This window comes from Phalacrocorax carbo, chromosome Z (assembly GCF_963921805.1).
Source record: "Phalacrocorax carbo chromosome Z, bPhaCar2.1, whole genome shotgun sequence".
NCBI lineage: Eukaryota > Metazoa > Chordata > Aves > Suliformes > Phalacrocoracidae > Phalacrocorax > Phalacrocorax carbo.
This window is the reverse complement of record NC_087548.1, coordinates 2,946,121-2,956,856: the sequence shown is the minus strand read 5'-3', so window position 1 is coordinate 2,956,856 and position 10,736 is coordinate 2,946,121. Positions and strand designations below refer to the sequence as shown.

The following is a 10,736-nucleotide window of genomic DNA, read 5'->3' as shown; positions in this document are numbered from 1 at the left end:
ATCTCTCCTTTGTAAGTGGTGCACCGCTCAAAGGTGGTTTGCGTGACGTGGTAATCCTTGCCTGGATCAAGCTGGTGAGGTGAGGATGTTAAATCCTGACAATGGTTCTTCACGTTTTCTTCACTGAGAGTGTGCTTGGCTGTAATTAAGCAACAATCTTCAAAGCCAAAGAAAAGGAGTGTGATTTCCTAGTGTTTGACTATGTGGCTTGAATTGAATTGGATGCCTTATCCCCACCCTTCAAGCAGGCACCGTCTTACCTGTGGGTGCGGTAACTCCAAACTGAATTACACCAACATTATTATTTCATGCTTCAAATGTAGAGGGAGTCGTTGATTTCTTTTAAAATATATATTGGGAAGAGCTACAAACTAGAAGAACATGACTTCTGGAGAAGAAACTCACCGATCTCTATGACTTCTCTCTTAAAAACAGTGTAAAGCAGGCAGAGTCTACAGATCGTGCAGTGGCATGTTCTTTCCCATAAATTGTTCTTCTTTTGTAAGACAAATGTTAATGGCAGGTGCAGAGATCTTGATGCCGTGCTCTGCTTTATGTAGTCAAAAGCTGAGCAGACTCTGGCTGTTCTATGTTTTGTGCAGTGAAAGAATAACTTTCAGGGTTATTTCAGGGTCCAGAGGAGGGCCACAGAAATGCCCCGAGGGCTGGAGCCCCTCTGCTGCGAGGCCGGGCTGGGAGAGCTGGGGTTGTTCAGCCTGGGGAAGGGAAGGCTGCGGGGGGACCTTACGGTGGCCTTTCAGTGCTTAAAGGGGGACTATAGGAAGGATGGGGGTGACCTCTTTAGCAAGGCCTGTTGTGACAGGACAAGGGGTGATGGTTTGAAACTAAAGGAGGGCAGATTTAGACTGGATAGAAGGAAGGAATGTCTTACCATGACGGTGGTGAAACCCTGTCCCAGGTTGCCCCGAGAGGTGGTCGATGCCCCATCCCTGGACACACTCAAGGCCAGGCTGGACGGGGCTCTGAGCGACCTGATATAGTTGACGATGTCCCTGCTCACTGCAGGGGGTTGGACTGGATGACCTTGAAATGTCCCTTCCAACCCAAACCATTCCGTGATTCTATGAACCTGTGAACTTTCTTCATGGTCACAGCCTGCTCTGCTACATCTGCTTCCACACGGGAACAACCAAAAATTCCTATTTCTAAGCCATTCGCATTTGTGACACGAATTTTAGGGAGCAGCTTTAAGGCTTTGTGGAAATTCAACAGATGCCACCAGCAAATGAGAAGAATCAAAGGATGGAAGTAATAACAAGGGACAACCCAAAAGCCAATGCAACTTGAAATGTGTGCGCCCACCAGTGTAGCTCGTCTCCCCACAGTGCTGGATCGGGCTGCGCCAGAACTGGGTTATCCATCCCAGCGGTAAATACATTTTTGCATATGTGTGGTTAGTTAATTGCTGTGAATTCAGGAATATCTTCAGTTCCCATTCAAATGATGGAGGGTGTGGGTAGATGTGTGAGATGAATCGATGGTGCAGGCTCCCAGCACGGAGGGAGCCTCGGTCCTCTGTGGTCCTGGTGCCCCCAGGGTCCAGCTCAGTATGCCAGTCCAGTGCTTGCCTGGCTAAACAACCACTGGTCCTCGCTAGCCTGCAAGGAAACGTCCTCTGGGCTAATTTTAAGTTTTATTATTGAGTCGATTAGCAAGCTGTCTTGCTGCACAATTTGGACAAGGGCTGAACAAAGGAGGGTGCAGAAGTGCTTGGATAGAAATGGGGAGCTGCTTGCCCTCCCCCCCTTTTTTAGCAGTAGTGAGCTGATACATTGGGTCAGTCCTACCACATAGCTACATCCTAAGTACATTTTAGGATCTAAATCCTAAATAAGAATGGGTCAATTTCGATAAAGAACAGCAAGGGGAAGAGTGTATCCAAAACAAAGGAGCAGGCCAGGTCCCAGAATCCCAGACTGGCGGGTGTTGGAAGGGCCCTCTGGAGCTCACCCCGTCCCACCCCTGCTGGAGCAGGCACCCCCAGAGCAGGGGCACAGGGCCGCGTCCAGGCGGGGGGTGAATGTCTCCAGGGAAGGGACCCCACAGCCTCTCTGGGCAGCCTGTGCCACTGCTCTGGCGCCCGCACAGCAAAGGGGTTTCTCCTCATGTTCAGGGGGAACTTCCCGTGTTCCAGCTTGTGCCCGTGGCCCCTTGGCCTGGCGTTGGGCACCGCTGAAAAGAGCCCGGCCCCATCGCCCTGACACCCGCCCTTCAGATATTTATAGGCACCGATGAGATCCCCCCTCAGGCTTCTCTTCTCCAGGCTGAACAAGCCCAGGTCTCTCAGCCTTTCCTCACCAGGGAGATGCTCCAGCCCCTGATCCCCTTGGCAGCTCTGCGCTGGCCTTGCTCCAGCAGTTCCCTGCCCTTCTTGGACTGGGGGGCCCAGACCTGGCCGCAGCCCTGCAGGTGTGGCCTCACTGGGGCAGAGCAGAGGGGGAGGAGAACCTCCCTCGCCCTGCTGGCCACACTCCTTTCCATGCCCCCCAGGGCACCGCTGGCCCCCTTGGCCCCAAGGGCCCGGTGCTGGCTCAGGGTCACCTCGCTGCCCCCCAGCACCCCCAGGGCCTCTCAGCAGAGCCGCTCCCCAGCAGGGCCCCCCCAGCCTGTGCTGGTGTGGGGGGCTGTTCCTCCCCAGGGGCAGGAAGGTCCTTTCAAGTATTAGGTTTGGGGACTTTGTGGCATAGCATTGATGTGTTAGTGCATTTTTAATGGCAATTTATTCTGTGTGAAGAATCGAGTTGGGAAATGGCAGTTTCATCTAAGCTGAGAAGAAAAGCTGCAAGTTGCCTGGTCTATATTGAAGGCCGGATTAACTATATGGCTGTCATTTTTAAAAACCGTTTCTTTTTTGGTATGTTGGTGAAAGAGGGTACATTTACTGATGGAGTTATGTGAAATTCCTGTATTTTCAATTTAATATATTTTAGTATTTGTAATGAAGTTATAGTTGTCTCTTTCTTACCAGACCCATGTATCTTCACTTACCATAGTCCGCTCTTCTCTCTAAGTCTGGATACTAAATTACTTCATAAATCTGACTGCTGGTGAGACTTGAATTAAATTAATGGGAACATGTGCGCCAGTAAGGACAGAAAAATTTGGACCATAAATTGTTTATTTTCTCAATGAGTTTATCTTTCCATTAGCCATTTGTTAATTACCAGAGAACAAAATTCCTTTGCATTAAAATAGATTTGCCTGAGAGTATTTTGTTGACAGCAGGTAAAGGACACCAGTCTAGTCCCGTAAGGACCGGGGAGGGTGTTTTAACAAGTTCTGGATATGTAAATGAAGATGTTTTTTCTTTTTTAGCTTTGAATAACTTATTTTAATTATTATTCTGCTTTCCTGGAAGAGTTCCTCTAAGTTTGGTTCCTTTTTTAGCTGGTACTAGCAGAGGGACTTGATAAACTGCAAAAGAAGCTTTTTATGTTATGGGAAAAAGGAGGAGGAGGGAGGAAATAAGACGTGAAGAGTTTTGTAACAGCAGAGATGTTCCTGCATTTTACATGTAGCTGCTAACCAAATGGATGAGCGCTGATCGGAGCGAGTGAGGGTAAATCTTCCTTCTGCCAAGATCTGCATGAGCTTGCAAAAAAGGTTGAGAAATAAGCACAGAACAGCACAAAAACAGTTAGCTGCTCCAAGAGTGTGCAGTCTGTGTCGAGGATGGAGAGCTCGAGGTCGGGTCCGGCCTCTAAATCCAGCTGGGAAAGGGATCCTTGGTGCTAGAGGTGGTTCAGCCTTCGGTATCAACTGCTCCCCACAGCCCACGGTGCGTCTCTTTATCTGTCAATGCAGAAGAAACATGATCTTCATTTGGGAGCATTTCTTTTTTTAAACAGAGTTTTAAAATAATTTGCTCCTACTGAATTATGTTCATTTATAAGGAAGAGGATATTAATTATTTACCTCGGATGGCTTCATTCTAGAAATCTAGTTTCTGGCGAGGGGGTAGGACTGATCCAGGTCTCACTGAAATCGGTGGTTTGGCACATAGTCACTAGAACAACTTAATGCATTTTTTATTAATACTAAAAACATATTGATTGGGATCTGGAAGTAGAACAAGTTGCAGAAATTTGATCAAAGTCACATTTTGAGGAGGGTGGGGACGGATGCTAAACCACGACATGGTAAATTGATCCTCCTAGTACCAGCATTTGATATTTGAAAAATGTTTGACTTCAAAGGAGTTTAGGTGGTCAGGAAAAAGTGCCATTTGGTTGGGCACAGTATCCCTGCAGCCTTCGAAAATCACCCCAATGGTCTGTGAAGGTCCTTCCCAGGACTAATTGTGGCTGGAGCTGTTTGCGTTTGGATAAATATGAGGCAGCGGCTCAGCACCTTCCCTGGTGAAGCATCTACCTGGTGATCACCCCAGTCCTTTTACAGCCCCAGGTTAGTCCCTTCGTTGTGCGCTGGTGTCGGCTGTGGTAGGATTCAATGTGTGTCCCCAACACAGAATCATAGAACCATAGAATCATTAAGGCTGGAAAAGACCTCTGGGAGCATCAAGGCCAACCCCCAACCCAACACCCCCAGGCCTCCTAAACCACGGCCCCAAGTGACACGTCTGCACGTCCTTTGAACCCCCCCAGGGACGGTGATTCCCCCACCTCTCTGGGCAGCCTGTGCCAACAGCCACCACACACGGAGGCTCATGGATGCCGTGCCGAGCTTGGGATATGGGAGCCCCATGGTGGCACCGGCTAACGGCCTGTGCACCCCCAAATTCCACATTTCACCATCAAGTTGAGCAGGACATCACAATGATTGCTTTATGAACCTTAAAACAGACACATGTATAATGACAGAGCGTTACCGTGACGCGTACTGTGCTTTTAAGATACCTAATTCAGATCCTTTCAGATTTGATACAGCTTTAGAAGTGGATTAATCACCTACCCCATAACCCAGCTGCAGTGTCATCGTTGGGGATTTTCTCATTCATATTGCAGCTTGTTCACACCTGCTTGTGAAATGTAGTGAAAGATCGCACCGGATTTCCCAACAGCCTTTCATCTCCACTCTTAAAAACATAATTTTGTGTATAAAGACAGATTGCTGTTGAAAAGATGCTTAAAACACAGCATTAGATTGGCAGTTTGTAGCGCCTCAATGGGATGGGGTTCATGGTATGACTTGAAAGCAAACTAGGGCTATCGCTGATGGAAGGAAATTTAACGTATTATATTTAGACTTATTATTTGTTGTTATAAGACCAATGGGAAATTGGAAAATTATACCGCTAGGTGCTCGGCATCAACATTTTGCAGCTTTCATCTATATATTGGAGCACATCATCTCCCTGGATGAGGGGCTGCAGCTGGTTCTGCAAGCACAAGGGAAGAGAGCCCGTGCTTACAAATTATTTAATAATTCATTGGTTTTTTTAAGTGATAATACCTCGGAGAGGGAGGGGAAGCTCTGGTGTGTAACTCGGCAGCACAGAGGCCGGTGTAGGCAGCCTGTGAGCACGTGGATTTGCTGTGCTGCGTCCACCAGTCCTGCATGGCACATGCTGCCCGTTGAAATGGAGCTCTCATCTCCCATCCGTAACGCTTCAAAAACTCTAGAAATAGATGATTTGCAACACACTCAGCAAATCCTGGTGTGAAGAGGCTTCAATTATATCTACCCAGGAAAAGATGACAAACATAGCAGCATTTTACATGGCTTTTCATCACTAAGATCTTCCTAAGGATGTGGGAGCGACTATAAATGACTTCACAGAGTGAGAAGGAAATTTTGATACGGCAATATAACAATTTCTAAAAATTTCCGTCAGTCTTAGTTCTTAACAGAGCAGCTGTGATAGCACACCAGCACCTTGCCAAACACCCCACTTATTTAGCAAAAAATATATTGCGTTTTGCAGCGGATATGGTATTTCATGCACCTTTTCCCTTCTGTTTTTTATTCTAATGGTGGCCCAACGCCACAAAGGTAGAAAGATGTAACCTTCTAGTTAAAAAAAAAAAAAGATGCTTTTCAGCTGAATTCCTTTGGAGAGTTTGCTTTTGCTGGATGAAGTGATGAGGGACGGGAAAAGCGGTTGCATTTGCAGCCGGGTGCGTTTGTTGGGGTTGGCTTTGTGGGGCTTTGCACTTCTGGAGGTTGTATTTGCGGCCCTGTGCATTTGTTGGGGCCGCATTTCCAGGGCTTTCAACTTTCTGGGGGTTGCATTTGTGCAATTTTGCACTTGTGGGGGTTGCATTTGCGGGGCTGTGCGTTTGTTGGGGTTGCATTTTGGGGGGTTTGCATTTGTGGAGGTTGCACTTGTGGGACTGGGCATCTGTTGGGGTTGGATTTGCAGGGCTTTGCACTTACGGGGGTTGTATTTCTGGGGCCCTACATTTATGAGGGTTGCATTTGTGGGGCCGTGCGTTTGTTGGGGCTGCATTTGCAGGGCTTTCAACTTCAGGGGGTTGCATTTGCGGGATTTTACACTCCCGGGGGTTGCGGTTATGGGGGGTTGCATTTAGGGGGATTGCATTTTCGTGTTTTTGCTCTTACGGGTGTTGCGTTTGTGGCCCCGTCCATTTATCGGGGTTGCATTTTTGTCGCCGTGCCTTTTTGGGGACCGCGCTTTCCCTGCCAGGAGCCCTGCCTGCCCCACCGGCGCTCCGCCGCCGGACACCAACCACACAAATAAACCTCCGAACGCACCCGCCCACTCCATTCTCTGGCAGCCGACGTCGCGCCAACCGCGGGGACGGCGGGCGGACGCGCAGGCGCAGTGGCGCCGGGCGGCGGGGGCGGCGGCGGCGGTGGTGGCGGCGGGGCGGTGGTACCCGGATGTGGCGCATGCGCGGTGGCGGCTGGACGTGTCGGCGGCGGCCGCGGAGCGCGAGCGGCCGGAGCCGCGGCAACAACAACAACAACAACAAGAACAACAACAACATCAACAACAACAAGGAGGCGGCGGCGGTGACGGGGGTGGCGGTCGTGGGGCGGCCGGGTCCCCCCCCCCGCCCCCGCGCCGCGGGCCTGTGAGCGCCGCCCCGCCGGCCCGGCCCGGCCGCAGCCCGGTGAGGGGAGGAGGGCGGGCGGGGGGGCGGAGGCCTGGCCCGCTCCGCTCCGCCGCACCGGGGCCGGCTGAGGCGAGGGAAGGCCCCGTCACCCCCCCCCTCCCCGTCCCCCCGCCTCTCCGCCGCCGCCGCCGCCCCTCACCGCAGCCGCAGGCCGCGCCCGGAGAGCGGCCGCTCCGCCGCCGCCGCCTCGAGCCCAGGTAACATCCGCTCTCGGCTCCCGCCCGCCCGCCGGGGCCGCCCCGCATCCGCACCGCGCACCCCCCGCCTGCCCCACGCCGCCCCCGGGCCCTCCCGGGGCCGTACCGGCTGCCGCCCCGGGGAGCCGGGCCCCCGCCTTCACCCGCCGCCCGGGGGCTTCTCCTCGGCCCCGCCGCACCGAGTCCCCGCACGGTTCCTCCCCCGCTTTCCCCCAGCGAGAAAAACCCGCGACCCCCCCTTCCCCCCCCGCCCCCAAACTTTTACTATTATTACTTTTAAATCCCGGTGCCCCCCCGTTAAGGCTCTCCGACCGGCCTGACCCCGGTTAAACTTTCCCCCGCCGCCGTCGGTGCGGATCCCGCTCTCCCAGCGCTCTCATCCCGCACGCTGGAAAATACCCTGAATGGTTTTGTGCGAGCCGCTTCGCCTTTAGTTCGAAATCTGCCATCTTATTTGCGATAACAGGGAACGGGGCTTTCAGGTGGTTTTCAGGCAGCGCGGGGCCGCTCAGTGCAAGGGGTGTTCGTGACGGATTATTCCATCTTTACTATTTTTCCTTCCCATCCTCGTATTCTGGGGGCGTTGGGTTTTTTGGGGGAGGTTTGTGTTTTCTTGCATAGTTGAGTTTTACACGTTTTACCACGGAAGGCTGGTTAATTTATGGGGTAATCTAGTTGTGGGTTAGATGTGTTATTACTTAGAGTCCACATTGTACCACTGCAAACCAAGTGTTGTCAAACGTATACGGTCGGAGTAGGATCGCGGTGTCTTTTACCACCGCTTCTCAAATTATCTTGGTTAAGAATGGTGTGCCGCTGTCAACAGGCAGGAGTGATTTCCGACCCTGCGATAGCAGTCATCTTTGAAATTGTAAGGCTCTTGTCCTGTTGTTACTTCATTCGGTAACGTTGGTAATTCCACGCGAGGTCGTTGAAATAGCCGTACTGCCCTATAAAACACAACGTGTTTTTGTACTCCGGTGTCATGATAAGTAGGCAACTTGTCCTTCTGGCCCTTCTGTTATCTTGGCCGGGTTGTTACTGGAAGGAGTTTCTTCTCGCTTTGCATTCATGAACCTCTTTTGATTTGCGTGTCGCATAAGCATACGTGTTTAATATTGATATAGAAACTTTATTTCAAAGAGGCGAAGCCTCAAGAGAAGCAGTAAGCGTCTCAAACTGATTAGAATTCCTTTTTTTTAAGTAGATGGCTCTTTACATAATGCACTCAAGTGCAGCTTAGCACAATAGGGATGTGAGTTCTGAGAGGTACCAACAGATTTAGTGGAGAACAAAGGTGCTGAGAGCAGATCGGTGATACCGGTGAGGAGCAGCCTTTGCCGTGCTGTTGTTAAGGTTCTGCTGGAATTTTAGGACTCTGTTTTCCTATGTTGTTAACCTTGTGAAAAACTCTACTTTTGGTTGGGGCTGGAATTTTCCATGCTTTCTTTGCCCAGAGGTGATTTTTTTTTTTTTTTAAAGCTCGAACAAATGCAGAGAACATTATCCCTGTGCAGATTACAATAAAGAACAGATGTTATCTAATACACCTATCGCTAGGGTATTGAAACATGATGTACAAGTGAAAAATCACACCACTTCTGCCTGAGCAAGGTTTGACTCTTCCTTTTATTGCTTGGCATAGCCACAATTGTTTCTTCTGTTTGTGAGGTTTTGACAAATTACTATTTGTCCTTGTTGAAGGAAGCCTTCTGCAAGAAGATGAGTCTTGCAGGATACTCTGAGGAAGAGCTCAGTTCAGGTTTGCTCTGTTGTTCTACGGAGAGGACTTCCACCGCCCGCTGCCGACTGAGCGTGACCTTTCCTGCTGTTCCCGGGTTTTCATCCCCTCCTTACCTGCGGGCTCTGGGATGAAGAGGGGATGACCCCTTGCTTGGTGGGGACACGCAGGGTGCCCTCTCGGAGGTGAGGTGGTGTGAGTCTGGCTGCTCCATTGCAGAAATAGATCCAGTTGTAGGGGGGTTTACTGTCCTTCCCATGTCGGGGGGTAACATGCCGTGGTCTTCCTTGTCTGACCGTACAGAAGCCTGTATTGAAAAGAGGAGTTTTCTGAGCTGTATGCTTTCTCAAAAATAAAAAAAACAGAGGGAGGGGGAACCAAAATGACAAATGCTACTTTCTAGGATTTAAAACGTGTGCATACGTCGTCATATCAGCATAGCAGCGCTACCCTTTTCATCGTGTCCTGCCCCCCCAACATTCAAGGACAAGATAAGGATTTGGGTGTGTTTTTTACCATTATATTAGTTTCTCGAATGAGATTAAAAAACCTGGAACCTTGCACAGCAGAAATGTTTGCTCCATCTCCGGGATCGCTCTGTTGCATTTATAAAGTGCTTTTGAAAGCAGTTGCAAGCGCACAGGTGGAAGCTAAGAGGAGTAAAGATGCTGAGCGCTGCAGTTGGGCAGCTACGTCAGACCAGTTTCTTCCACAAAGAAATGGCTGCTCACGCTTTTTAACTGTGGATTTATGTTAAGATGAAAGAGTTGCCACTCAGAGTTGTCTTAAAACTCTTCTCCGGTTCCTTTTATGCTGTCATGTGTCTGAAATTTTTGTAGCTACTGACAGGGAGATGAGCTGAATTGATACTGATGATTCAGATACACTCACAAAAATAGTATTCTGGGGAATGTTAGCTCTTACTGTACAGAACAGTGCAAGTGCAGTACCTCCTTGGTGCTTTTTTTCTTGCTCTTTAATGCTAATTGTTCTTATGTCTACAAACATTTTGTTCTTGTTCACCCTTTGGGCAAGTAGATAATAGTTTAATGTGCTGGAAAGTTATCTGCAGTTTAATCGCTTATTCATATCTTCATCAAATCACGAGCTGCCTTTTGGTTTATTGGTTTATGGATTTTTCTTTATCATGTTTTATCATAAAACTTCTACCACTGCATTATTAAACAGCAAAACTCTGTAGTAATGTTTTGGTGGTTAAAAGCTATCAAACGTAGAGGCTGCTTTTCTGACTCCTTTGTGCTTGTCTAATTTTGGAGGCAACAGCTTATGCAAGAGCCTTTCTTGTCCTTTATTCGTGTGAAATGTTCTAGCAAGATGTCAATTTGTACGCTATTCTAATTAGCCAGTTCGTTAGCATTGCCTTACTGCCTGGTATCAAAATGCTGGAAATCTGTGACTGGGATGGCTGTTACTGGGAAATCGTGCTCCCAGAGCATCGGTAGCAGCTTCAAGCAAATAATTCTTATTTTTTTAAGATCTTTTTCCAAAAATTACCTTTGTATTTGCAGTTTGGAAATAACATTTTTTGGTCATTAAGGTATTTTTTGCATTAATTCATTGCCCTGCTCCCCCCAGTATATGACTCCCCAGAATTGCAGGCTGTGCATCTTTCCTCTCAATATCATAGGGCACCACAGGCCTTGATCTGGCTGTGGCCTGTCTTTGTTAATGTGATATACATGTTTTTATATTCGTTTATCCTTGGAATATCAGATG

At 49.2% G+C, this 10,736-nt stretch overlaps 1 protein-coding gene across 3 annotated transcripts in view; it reads left to right on the top strand.

Annotated features, from left to right (window-relative positions):
- The first annotated feature begins 6,812 nt into the window (after positions 1-6,812).
- Positions 6,813-10,736, top strand: part of SMAD4 (SMAD family member 4) — a 29,133-nt gene continuing 25,209 nt past the window's right edge. The window contains exon 1 of one of the 3 annotated variants that reach the window (XM_064439132.1): positions 6,813-7,258. The gene's annotated coding sequence lies outside the window, so the exon portion shown is untranslated. Of the gene's footprint in view, positions 7,259-9,056; positions 9,185-10,736 lie in introns of those variants that run through there. The other 2 variants (XM_064439134.1, XM_064439133.1) reach the window with 2 other exon arrangements.